The following is an 11509-nucleotide window of genomic DNA, read 5'->3' on the forward strand; positions in this document are numbered from 1 at the left end:
TGTGATATATGCTTGAATGTTAGGTGATTATATACGTAATAGGATATATGCTTAAAAGGGAATATGTTTATCATGTAAAAGAATTAATAATAATGCACGAGTAAGTATATTATGACACTAAAGTTGGAACTGTTAAGGTTATGCTATATGGTTGTTTTATTACTGCTTGATGAACTGTTTGCATGATAGTTGTTCTAGGCATTCACTGAGCCTGTTAAGCTCACCCACTCCATTCTTTAATCATTGCAGATTAGTTGTGTACCAGTGTGAATAGTGTGGTTTTCGAGAGGTGATCCAAGCAAGTCTATTCATTATTTTTGTAGGTGTCCTATATTTATTTATGTTTTAGGGAATAAGGCGATGTGGTAGACTTGTTTATAACCATGTTAACTTTTAGGCATTTTGCTGGTTTTGGTTCGATTTATAAGGATTACATGTTATTGTTATGCTTGGGTTCATGAACATGAGGATGGATTGACATTACTTACTCGAACATGATTATGCGATATTGAACTATTAATTAGGTCGTTGAATGACTATTTGTTGAAGTAATTGATGGATGATGTTTAGGAAGGGGTTAATTACTTACATATACTACATTTTTAGGTATGGAGCAAAGGTATCGATAATTGGGTTTTAAAATTGAAAACTCTATGTTTTGAAACATGCAGGAAGTCAGAATAGAGATTTGGTATCGATACATTTGCTCAAGTATCAATACTCGGGGTTAAAATATCGATATTTCATGGCAGGTACCGATAATTTTTGAGACTTTGGCTTTTAATTGAGAAACATAATACAAGTTTGGTATTGTTTTTTCAGGTGGCATCGATACCACTTAAATAAAATATCGATACCTTAGTGTCAGTATCGATACTTAGGACCTGGTTTGAGAATTTTGTTGAATGAACCTTATACATGTATTAATATGTTTATAAGACATAAGACCGATGTGAATAGCAAATTGATGGGTGTTTTGTTGGAATGAGATTTTACTTGTTGGTTATGACATGAGACGGAGGTTTGGCATCCTCATATTTGGGCTTGGCGACCAGGCCGAGTATAGGGTGTTACAAATTCACCCTCTCTTGGCAATTTCGGTTTGATTAATCGAGCTAACAAATTCAATTCAAATTAGACCAAAAATCCAATGCCAATTAAATCTAAAATTTTCTACCCTTCTCAATTCAGTATGATTCTCAATATTCAGTACTCATAATCATAATTCAATTTATACAGTAATTGTAACTCATTTTAATCCACAATCATGCAAACATCATAAATCCATGAACAAATAATTTTATCTTAAATTATGAAAATACATATACCAAAACCTCGTGTTATTTATTCATCCATAATGTATTCCCGATCTTTTTCTGTCGGATTAGATCTCTGGGTAGCAACAAGAATATTATCAACATTTTTTCTTCATTCAAAACAAGTTCTAGAGTGTACTTACTGAGTCACAGAAATTCATGTTCGTAATCAATTATTGTCATCTCGCCTTGCTTCAGCAATAGGAACTCTTGCTTTCTATCCTCTAAGTATAGTTCACCAACATACTTATCTGGAATTTAGATTGAAAGAAATCCTAATCAATCTGATAAACAGGCACATGAAAAATAATAGTTTGCCACAAATTATATGCTTCTCCTTATAAAAGAGAAAAGACATATATAACTGATCAGTTGTTAACGTCACAGTAATAATGTGCAAGCGTACACTGTCGATACAAGTACAGTAGACAGATGTGAGTCTGTCGGATATCGATCCCACAGGGATGATTGTCTTTTGTCTATTAATTTCAGTGCAATAACTGGATAGAAATGAGATAAATTGTGAGGATAGTTTTCAGAGCAATAACTAGAAAAAAATAAAATAAAATATGATAATGATAAACTGGGATCCCCAACATAAATCTTCAGCAGAATATTAAGTGTTCACAAGGTATATCTTACCAAACGTCACTCCTCTATTTAATCTGAGACTTAAACATGCACATTAACCCCACCTTCCGATGATGGCAATATGGCATTATTAAGAACAAGTGGACTAAATTCCTCTAATCCTCACGCAACTTTCGTTGTAATGCTTGTTGGATCAAACTGTCACTGCACTTTCCAGTGTTAGTGACTGCCATAACACTTCCGTGTTAAAAAACATTCAAACCCCAAGATTAAACAATAAAAATAAGATTGAATAAGATAACATATTACCAAGAATTCATGTGTACTTCCATACAAACAGAAAACAGAGAGTAATCACCAGCATTTAGAAAGAAATAAGAAATAATCGATGAAGAATACTATTCCCAGATAACTCGACTGAATCTCTCTATTCCCTCTTATCTCGCACTTACGTTTCCTCGACAAAAGCTAGTTTGTATCAATTTTCACGTTGTCTCCCCTGTGAGAGGCTTAAGCTGCCACAGCTGTAAGCTTCAAGGTAGCATGAACCTTTTATGTCCTCCTCTAATGGTACATGTGTCCTTTCCTCAGAATTATTCTATCCTTGTACGTATAGGTTGGTTATACCACGCTGGACAGCTCACACAATTTTAGTTCTTATCCGGACAACTGTCAGGTGCGGTGACAATTCTGGATGCAATCTGAAGTTAACTCATGCAACGACATTAATGCAAAAAGATAGAAAAATTAAGGATAAAATAGGCTAGGATTCACTAAGCTATAAAATGTAATTTACTAAACTGAAAATGCTAAAATATATGCTAAGGATAACTAAATAAGAACAATTTAACCAACAAGTAAGGAGGAAAACCTATGTTCTGCCTATTGCTATCAATAACACATTCACAAGGCGTGCATTCTAACTGTTGAAGTAATCGGTTCATTGCCTTTAGCCAAATCACAACTACCAAATGATCGACCCATTTTATTCCCATGAACTCTATGGCACCATATTTTTGTAGTTATTTTATTGGGGCTCATCTATTAGTGGTTGTTGAAGCAGTTTGTGGAGTAGTTCTTGCTATTTTCTGAAAGATTTCCGCTATCTTGGGGGATAATCCCTTATCACCTTGATCTTCTTGTCGAGCTCTCACAATTCTATTTTGTCAAGCATTGGTTAAATCTTCACTAAGTGCTTTGGCCCTAATCCTATTTTCTTTCTCAACCGAGTGACCACTATTATTCATGTATCATTATCAACATTTCTTGGTTCCCCTAACATTTTCAACTATAAACAAAAGAATTTACTCATCAACATCCAAATCCCAACTCAAACTCGACTTGACAATGACATATACCTCTAGACTCAATTCTGAGCTTAATTTAGCCTGAGAATTGGCTAAACCTATAGCTCTAATACCAATAAATGTAACACCCCTTACTCAGTCTGGTCGCCAGACTGGAGTAATGAGATGTTACAAACGATTACCAAACAATTTCATAGAATTTATTAATGTAATTCTCAAATAATATTAAATAAACACATAGGAGCATTTATAAATACATTATTCAATCTGTTTTAGGTAAATATTGAGTATACAAAAGCTTAAAAACAATTTGGGAATGGACAAGGATCAATTTGAACTAAAAATAAAAAGTTGGAAAATTTTTGGAAATATGGATCACACAACCATGTCCTTTGACCTTGTGTGAAATCTTAGCCCGTATGTGATGAACCACACAGTCGTGTCACTAAACCGTGTACAAGAGTTGTGCCAGTGTACATGGTCGTGTCAATGGGTCATATAGTCGTATGGATAGGTCACACGACCGTGTGAGCAACCCGTGTAACTCCATCTACCTGTGTGCAACAAAATCACTTAAAATTTTACATACCACATAGCCGTGCCACAAGCCCGTGTATGGCAAACGGTCATCTGCCAGGTTGTGTCATAGGCCGTGTGTATCTGGAAATGCCTTTCAAAACAAGCAATTCAACTATGAAACATTTATACCGGAAGATATAATTTAAGCCATATTTCAACCTATCCAAAAGCATTCAATTCAAGTCAAAACCATCATTTAAAACAACCATCCTAAGTGTGTACCAATATGCTACAATTCGCACCTCAATCAACAATTCAAAACTAGCCAAATGACCACAGACATTCATGCCAATATACCTTCAATGGTACCCCAATCAATCAAGCCATACATGTATACATTCGATCATACAACTATCACCTGTTTAAGTACCAAAATTACCAGAACATTTCTTAAACGTAACACAAGCATATCATCCATCAACCAAAACCAAGTACAATGCCTAGCATGATCTTTTTCTCCACTATGAAGACATAAAGCATATAATCCAAGCAATCTATCAAATCATCCACAAAAAGACCATTGCAACCACACTTATACCTAATTACATATCCATAAAAGACCAATAAGATTCAAATGATCATAAAGCATTAAACATCCTAGGTACATGCCAAGACCAAAATTAACAATTCACCAACACTTGAGTTTGGGATTGCCTCTAGATGCTGAGGCAACAATCGAACCAATAAGTACTTAACCTGTACATGAAAAAACAAAATCGTACGCTGAGTATAACTTAATGGTATTTCTATATCCTACATTAAAGTATAATATAAATTATGTAATGCATGACTTAACAACAAGATCTAATACAAATTAATATTGGAGAATTACATGTCATAATGCACCATTTAATATTACAATTCGATTTACTTATAATAAATCAATCAAACATAGTTGCAACATATCCATTTCTCCCAATAACAATCAAAGTAATTTTATCACTTCAATATTATATACCCATTTCTAGACTTAACTCTGATATCTTCTATTCAATTTTATTTGTAATCAATGTCCCAAATCCATATTGTTATTTCATCCATCATACTTCAATACATATGCGAAATAATATACATCACATCTCAAACAGATTCAACTTCATATTTATATCATTATACTATATTTCCAAAACTATTCACTTTAGTCATCATTGCAAATAATAATTTGAATCAAATCAATTCAGCTCTTTTTATCATTTTTAGCTTACCTTATGATCTTACCATGCAATGCAGTTCTTAAATGCAGCATTTGAAGTAGTTCGGGTTATAGAAACACAAACAATAAACTCTGAGCTAATCGTCGACGGCTTTGTTTTTCCTTTCTTTTTCGAGAATTCTTGGTCGACTTTAAAAATTAAAGCTTGAAAACCTAAAACCCCTTGGTCGTTCATGTTCTTCTTCTCCCCTTAGCTTCAAAATTTTTTTGGTTGGCAAGAATTTGGCTTTCTCTTTCCATCCACTAGTTAAATTCCTTTTTTTAATTAGATTTTAATTTATTTTATATTATAATTAACTAATTTTTATTTAATACAAACATATAATTTACATATTTAACCAACCATATAACCATATATGTTAGGTTTATTTTCCTTTTAAGTCCCTTTATTAAGCTCTAATTATAAATCCTTAACAATTCACACTTTTATCACTTATGTGATTTAGTCCTTGTACCCAAATTAAGCCCTAATTCCATAAATTACTCGACCGAATTTCAATTCACTTCAATCATAATTCCGTAAAAATATTTATTAAAAATATTTAGAAGTTTGATTTACAGAAACGAGGTCCTAATACCTCAATTTCTAAAACCACTGACTTTAGAACCGATACACTTGTACATTGTCTGACTTTCCAAATAACCAAAATTATTAGACTAAACTTCAGTATAATACTATAATACCCTTTTAATTATTAATAAATAATATTCACTGACTCCATCATCAAAAAATAGAATTCCAAAACCATAATTTTTGACTCCACTAACTTTTGGGTTGATACAATTCTAAAGGATATCTATGATTGAGTGAATATTGTTGAGAATAATATACAAATCTGGTAGAGAGTCTGATGAGTTCAAGCAAGTGTTGAATGATGCATGAGTAATGTAAGGTGAAGCATGATTGTACATGAATGTTTGAAATGTATGTTATGAGATGTGTATGTTATATTGGTTGCTTATTATGGATTAAGAAGATTGGGCTTAGTTTGTTTTGATGTACGAAGTGTCTGCAAGTAAATATACTTTGAAACTGAGCTCCATCATTTGTTGCGGACTCGAAGATACATGTGACACTGGTTTAGCTTGGACTGGTAATTTGTTGTCATTTGAAAGGTTTAGTTTGGACTGGTAACCTTACATGTATATTAAACCATGACAATGGCACATTTCGAAAGGAACCGAAGAATGGTGATTTCCCAATGGGGTTCTCCGTGTGTCCTAGGACAATGATTGGCAAACCTCATATAACACTAGTTTAGGCAAATACATATCGTAAACAATTCAGGAAAGAATAGCCCTTGTGGTGAACTCTGAAATAATAGTCGTTGTGGCGAACTCTGGGAGAATAGCCTTAGTGGCGAATTATGAAGGGATAACCTCTGTGACGAATCCTACAAGGATAGTCTTTGTGGTATACTTCGAATGGAATGCCCTTGTAGTGTGTCTTAATAGGACTCTCAATGAAGAACTTTAAATGATATTCTTTGTGGTGTACCACGATAAGCACTTTGTGGCATATTCTAATGAATTACCCTTGTGGCGAGTTTTGCATGGCTCCTAAATGTAATTAACGAAACCAATATGGACAAAATCTATCTACGAAATATATGGTAAAGTATTTCATAAGACCAATACATAGTCAAAAATAAAAAATTAAAGGGATATAGAGAAGTAATGGGTTAGTATTGAAAATGTATCCTGAATAAGGATGTGAACTTGGTATGTTCGAAGGAAGTATTTGTCATCTATGTATGTGTTACTTTTTGAATCATGATGAGGTGTTGGCTCACAGTTTGAAGGATGTAAGTGATGTATCGAAGACATTGAATGATAAGGAAATAGTTTCAAAGTAAGGTATAGTAATCGACGCGTATAAAAAGATAGGACTTGAAGAAGTATTCGCCAGAGACAAAACTAAAGGTTAAGAACGATGAAATCGTTTATATAAATCAATTGCAATGTGCAAATATGACTTAGGTAAATGATGTTTTCCTCACTAGGTTCTTTTGAACTTATCTGTGTGTGTTATGTTACAGTTAAGTTGATGTGGGACTGCACCAGGAAGGACAATGTCAGGACTTCACGAAGAAGTGGCTTATCAGGTTATTATGCATACAGAGCGAGTCTAGCGGCGAGTTTGAAGTCTAAATTGTTAGACAGAAATCCATATTTTGGGGTATCTACAATAGATTAAGATTTCAATTTAGATATCTTTGTAATTTAATTACCATATTTGATAGTTGTATTTCCTTATTGTATATACTTATGTAATTTAGTTTGAAATCTGTAACTAAGAAGGTATAATTAATTGTAACTTATTTAAGTAGATTAAGTTTTTGTATGTAATCATTTGGTAATAACCAAGATTTGGATCTAACATAGCGGATCGGATTGAGGGTGTTACATGCTCACCCATAAACTTCCTATTAAACACTTCCAAGAAATGATCCCAAGTCAAACAGTCCACAGCAGTTTCTCTCATCACAGTATTCCACCAATGAAGGGCTTTGTCATAGAGTAGGGATACAATAAAGCCCAACTTCTTCTTATCAGTTCCTCATCAGTGCAGGACATCTGATCGAGGGTCCTCTCAACACTTTTGAGCCAATACTTCGCTATAGTCGGGTCGACTCTCTTCACTCCACTAAACTGCTTACCACCTAACACTCATAGATGCTCGAGTGATAGTCCTCAACTGACAAGAGCAAATTTGGCACTAGCAATCCGCTGAAATGCCCCAATCATGGCTTGCATCAGAGTGTCAACACCCTTATATTGAATATTTACTATCCGAGGTGACACAGGTGGTTCGAAGGATGTATCACCCTCTGGAGCGTTCGTATTCACATTAACAAGTCTAGGAGGCATATCGTAAATACCATAAACACATAAACAAACCAAGAGTGTGAGCAGTAATGATCCAAGGCATATTACTGTAAAAACATTTCAATAAAGGCAATGCGTTCCCAATCATACCCCAAAAACAAGAAATTTCACAATAATTCAATCAGAGATATTTTAGTCAAACAATCTAAATACCATGAAAACCTAGGCCCAAGGGTTATGTCACCCTAGTCTCGAATGTTTACAACTTAGGTCCGAATATTTGAAAACCTATAGCTCTAATACCACCAAATGTGGTGCCCCAAACCCGACTGGGACGATTTGACTCAAATCTGGAATGTCACATTAGTCACCGAAGTACCCAGAACTCCGCACGACATTTTTGCATGAAATTAATTAATCATTTTATTTTTCAATCAACAGAGGAAGTCTCATACATGCACTCAACTCATATATAGACAGAAATAAAGAATTGAAACCTAGTTGCATGCTTTTTCTAACAAAATTTACTCAAACGAGGTATAAGGGAAAAAATGTCAATTCATGTTCAATTTATGCAACACGCATGTAAAATCGATTTAAAGGTACATTATAATTTTAAAATCTTTTTAGGAATATTTGGTAAAGAATCAATTTAATCCAATTAGAAATTCTTAGTTAATTTTTAGAAATAAGTATCTTAGGAACTAAATCAAAGTAATAACAAAATATTAAAATTAATCAAATTATAGAATTATCAATAGATTTATGAAATTAAACATCTAAGACCTTGATATGTGAATTTTCAAAGCATTTCGTAAACGTTTAAGACTCCAGTTACATCACCAAAATCTAATGACTAAATTGCACAGCTCAGAAAGCTGGCCTTTTTTGCATCACGTCGAGGTGAACGATGTTGCATGTCACAATGTGCCTTGGAGGGAGGCCCTCGTCCTGATGATGCTATAAAGGTGCCTCGACGTCGAACCCACTCCCGATGACATTCGGACATCGTCTTGACGTGTATTACAATTTTGCAGCAATCAAACCTGCAATTTAGCAAACCAAAGTTTGGACACTTCCCCACTTACCATTTCGTGCATTAAAGGCATAAACTCAATCCGAACAAGCCATAATACATTTATACATCAATTAGCACATGCTCACATACACCATAACATATCATAGCAAAATTTGACATATTATGTAACAATCATGCAAGCAACCATACCTTTACCCCAAAAGATCATTACTCAACATATCAAATCAACATCTCAAGGTTTCCTAAGGATCCTAAATGTCCATTTTGAACCATTTGGACATTTTAAACATGCTCAAATTTCTAGAATACTTTTTTAAGCCTATTAATTGTTTTAAACCAATTTACATGCCACTTTAATACATATTCATCATTTGTTCAAATAATAATAATAATAATAATAATACATATTCATCAAGAAACCATAGCACACATCATTAATATCATTCTCAAGCATTAAAATATCCAAAATCAAAGTCTAAAATATTATCAACAGTTTATGAGTCTTATCCCAAAATAATAACCCACATTACCTTTATTCAAAGTGTTCAAAACCACAAAAATACCTATTCAAGAGTTATGCCTTGGATGGATCACCACACTTGCCTACTCCTCACTCATTGGATGCGCTACTAGCCTGCAAGTTTTGGGAAAAGAGTGTGAGCTTTTTCAAGCTTAGTGAATGTTCAAAAGTACTACTATGCATAAAGAATAGCATAAGTTAAACAAGAGCATACTAGGCACATTCACAACCTCATTTTCATCAAGTAAAAAAAATGTTTTCATGCTTCATTATCTCACGAGTTTGGCATATTCTTTTACAAGTATTCACACACACCATAACTCATATATAATTCAAATAATGATAATTCAGCAACTTGAGGTTATGAAACATATAAGTGGACTCTATCACTATACATTGGATAAACAGATCTTCATCACACCAATGACTTAAAAAGTCTAACATGTCCCAAAAATGTAGCATTAAGCTAAACATTACCTTATCTCTCCAGCCTATCCTAAGGCCTCAACGCCTAAATCACAAAATACAAAGGTGAGTACTCACCATCTTATGACATGCCAACTATATCAAATGGTTTCAAGAGATCACAAGGCCAAAATATCCATAATTACACATCTTTATTTACCATTTTAATGCACATAACCTCTGTTCATATTCATTAGTTTCACATCACAACCTCATACACAATACATGCTTATCAGATACCATTTAACTGCACTACAAGTGCCACAATAGTGATAATTGAGCTATCATTTATTAAACCTCATATGTGTGCGTTAAAATCAGTAAATCACATGTCACATTAATGTATTTTCACGTATTACTTGCTGTATTAGCATCATATATCACAAGTCATCTTTCTTAGGTATGATTTTACAAACAAGGCAAAAGTATAGGAAATACTTACTCTCGGAACTTAGGATAGGGGTTTAGGCTAATCCTAAGCTCTCAGTTAATACTATGAGTCGTGCATACTAGCAGCGACTCCAGAACACTGTCTTGCTTTTGCTTGCAAGCCGAAAGCTTAAATAAGCTTCGTCTTGCCTTTCACCTTCCTCGTAGAGGGCTCCAACAGATCTGAGACTTCTTACACATAATATACACAACATATATAGGTTATCAACAGTCACAAACACATTAGAAATCAAACAAAAGTGTAGATTCAATTTAGCTTATTTTAAACTAATTTTTTTACTAATTTAGCCGAAACTTAGATTTCTTGATCTGGACTTGTTTCTATTGTTTAGAATCAATTCTAGTCATCTAATTATTCACTTTAGAAGAGATCTAACCCATTAAAACACCTAGAAATTTAGATTTAAAGTTTTCAGAAAATTCGACGTTCATGAACATCTTGAATGAAAAATCGTTAAATCTTTCAAATATCTTAAAAATTGATTAAATTAAGTTTAGAAAACTTTTAATCTCGTCAAAACAAGTTGAAAAATACTTATAAATATTGGTTTAGCTTGAAAACTTGAATTCTGCCATTATTGATCTCAATTTTGGCTAAAATATAGAATTCTTGTTACAACAAATCAAAACTTGATTTGAAAGGCTGAATACATCAAAATTTAATAGAGAAACAGAACCTTACCTTGATTGAGGACGAAAACAAATGGTTGATTGATTTTCGTGAAAATCCTCTAGAAAAAGAATGATGAGATTGGTGATGTTCTTGATGATTTTTTAAAAAAAATTGTAAAAGATTTTAGTGTTTGGGAGGAGTGAAAATCAATTGAAGAATTTGCTTGAAAGAAAATTGAGAGTTTTGGTGCTTGTAAAATTTTTCAAATGTTGGGAATAGAAGAGGGAAGAGACGTGTGTGAACGGTAAGGTGCAGGGGGAAAATAGGGTGATTTAAAAACATTGGTACAATTGTATTTGGGTTACTCCCAAATTTTACCCTTTTACAAATCAAACCCCTTTTCTAATTAAATGTTTTTTTTTCTCGTTTCTTTAAAAAAATTTATTTTATTTTTGAAAGTCGTTTTAGGAAAATATTTTCTGGTTACTTAATTCTATATTCACGAACCTAATATTTGCTCTAATTTCTAAAAACTAATCTCGGGTCAAGTTGACAAAACCTGGTTCACTAACCTGAAACTACTAAGT

At 33.4% G+C, this 11509-nt stretch overlaps 1 long non-coding RNA gene across 1 annotated transcript; it reads right to left on the reverse strand.

The window, feature by feature from the left end:
* Positions 1 to 8546: 8546 nt before the first annotated feature.
* On the reverse strand, positions 8547 to 11207 carry LOC121222228 (uncharacterized). Its single transcript, XR_005919404.1, has 4 exons — positions 10992 to 11207; positions 10302 to 10477; positions 9405 to 9508; positions 8547 to 8881 (listed from the first exon to the last, which is right to left on the reverse strand). It is a non-coding gene; the product is annotated as an uncharacterized lncRNA (long non-coding RNA).
* Between the last annotated feature and the right edge of the window lie 302 nt (positions 11208 to 11509).

This window comes from Gossypium hirsutum, chromosome D10, assembly GCF_007990345.1.
Source record: "Gossypium hirsutum isolate 1008001.06 chromosome D10, Gossypium_hirsutum_v2.1, whole genome shotgun sequence".
NCBI classification, from domain to species: domain Eukaryota; kingdom Viridiplantae; phylum Streptophyta; class Magnoliopsida; order Malvales; family Malvaceae; genus Gossypium; species Gossypium hirsutum.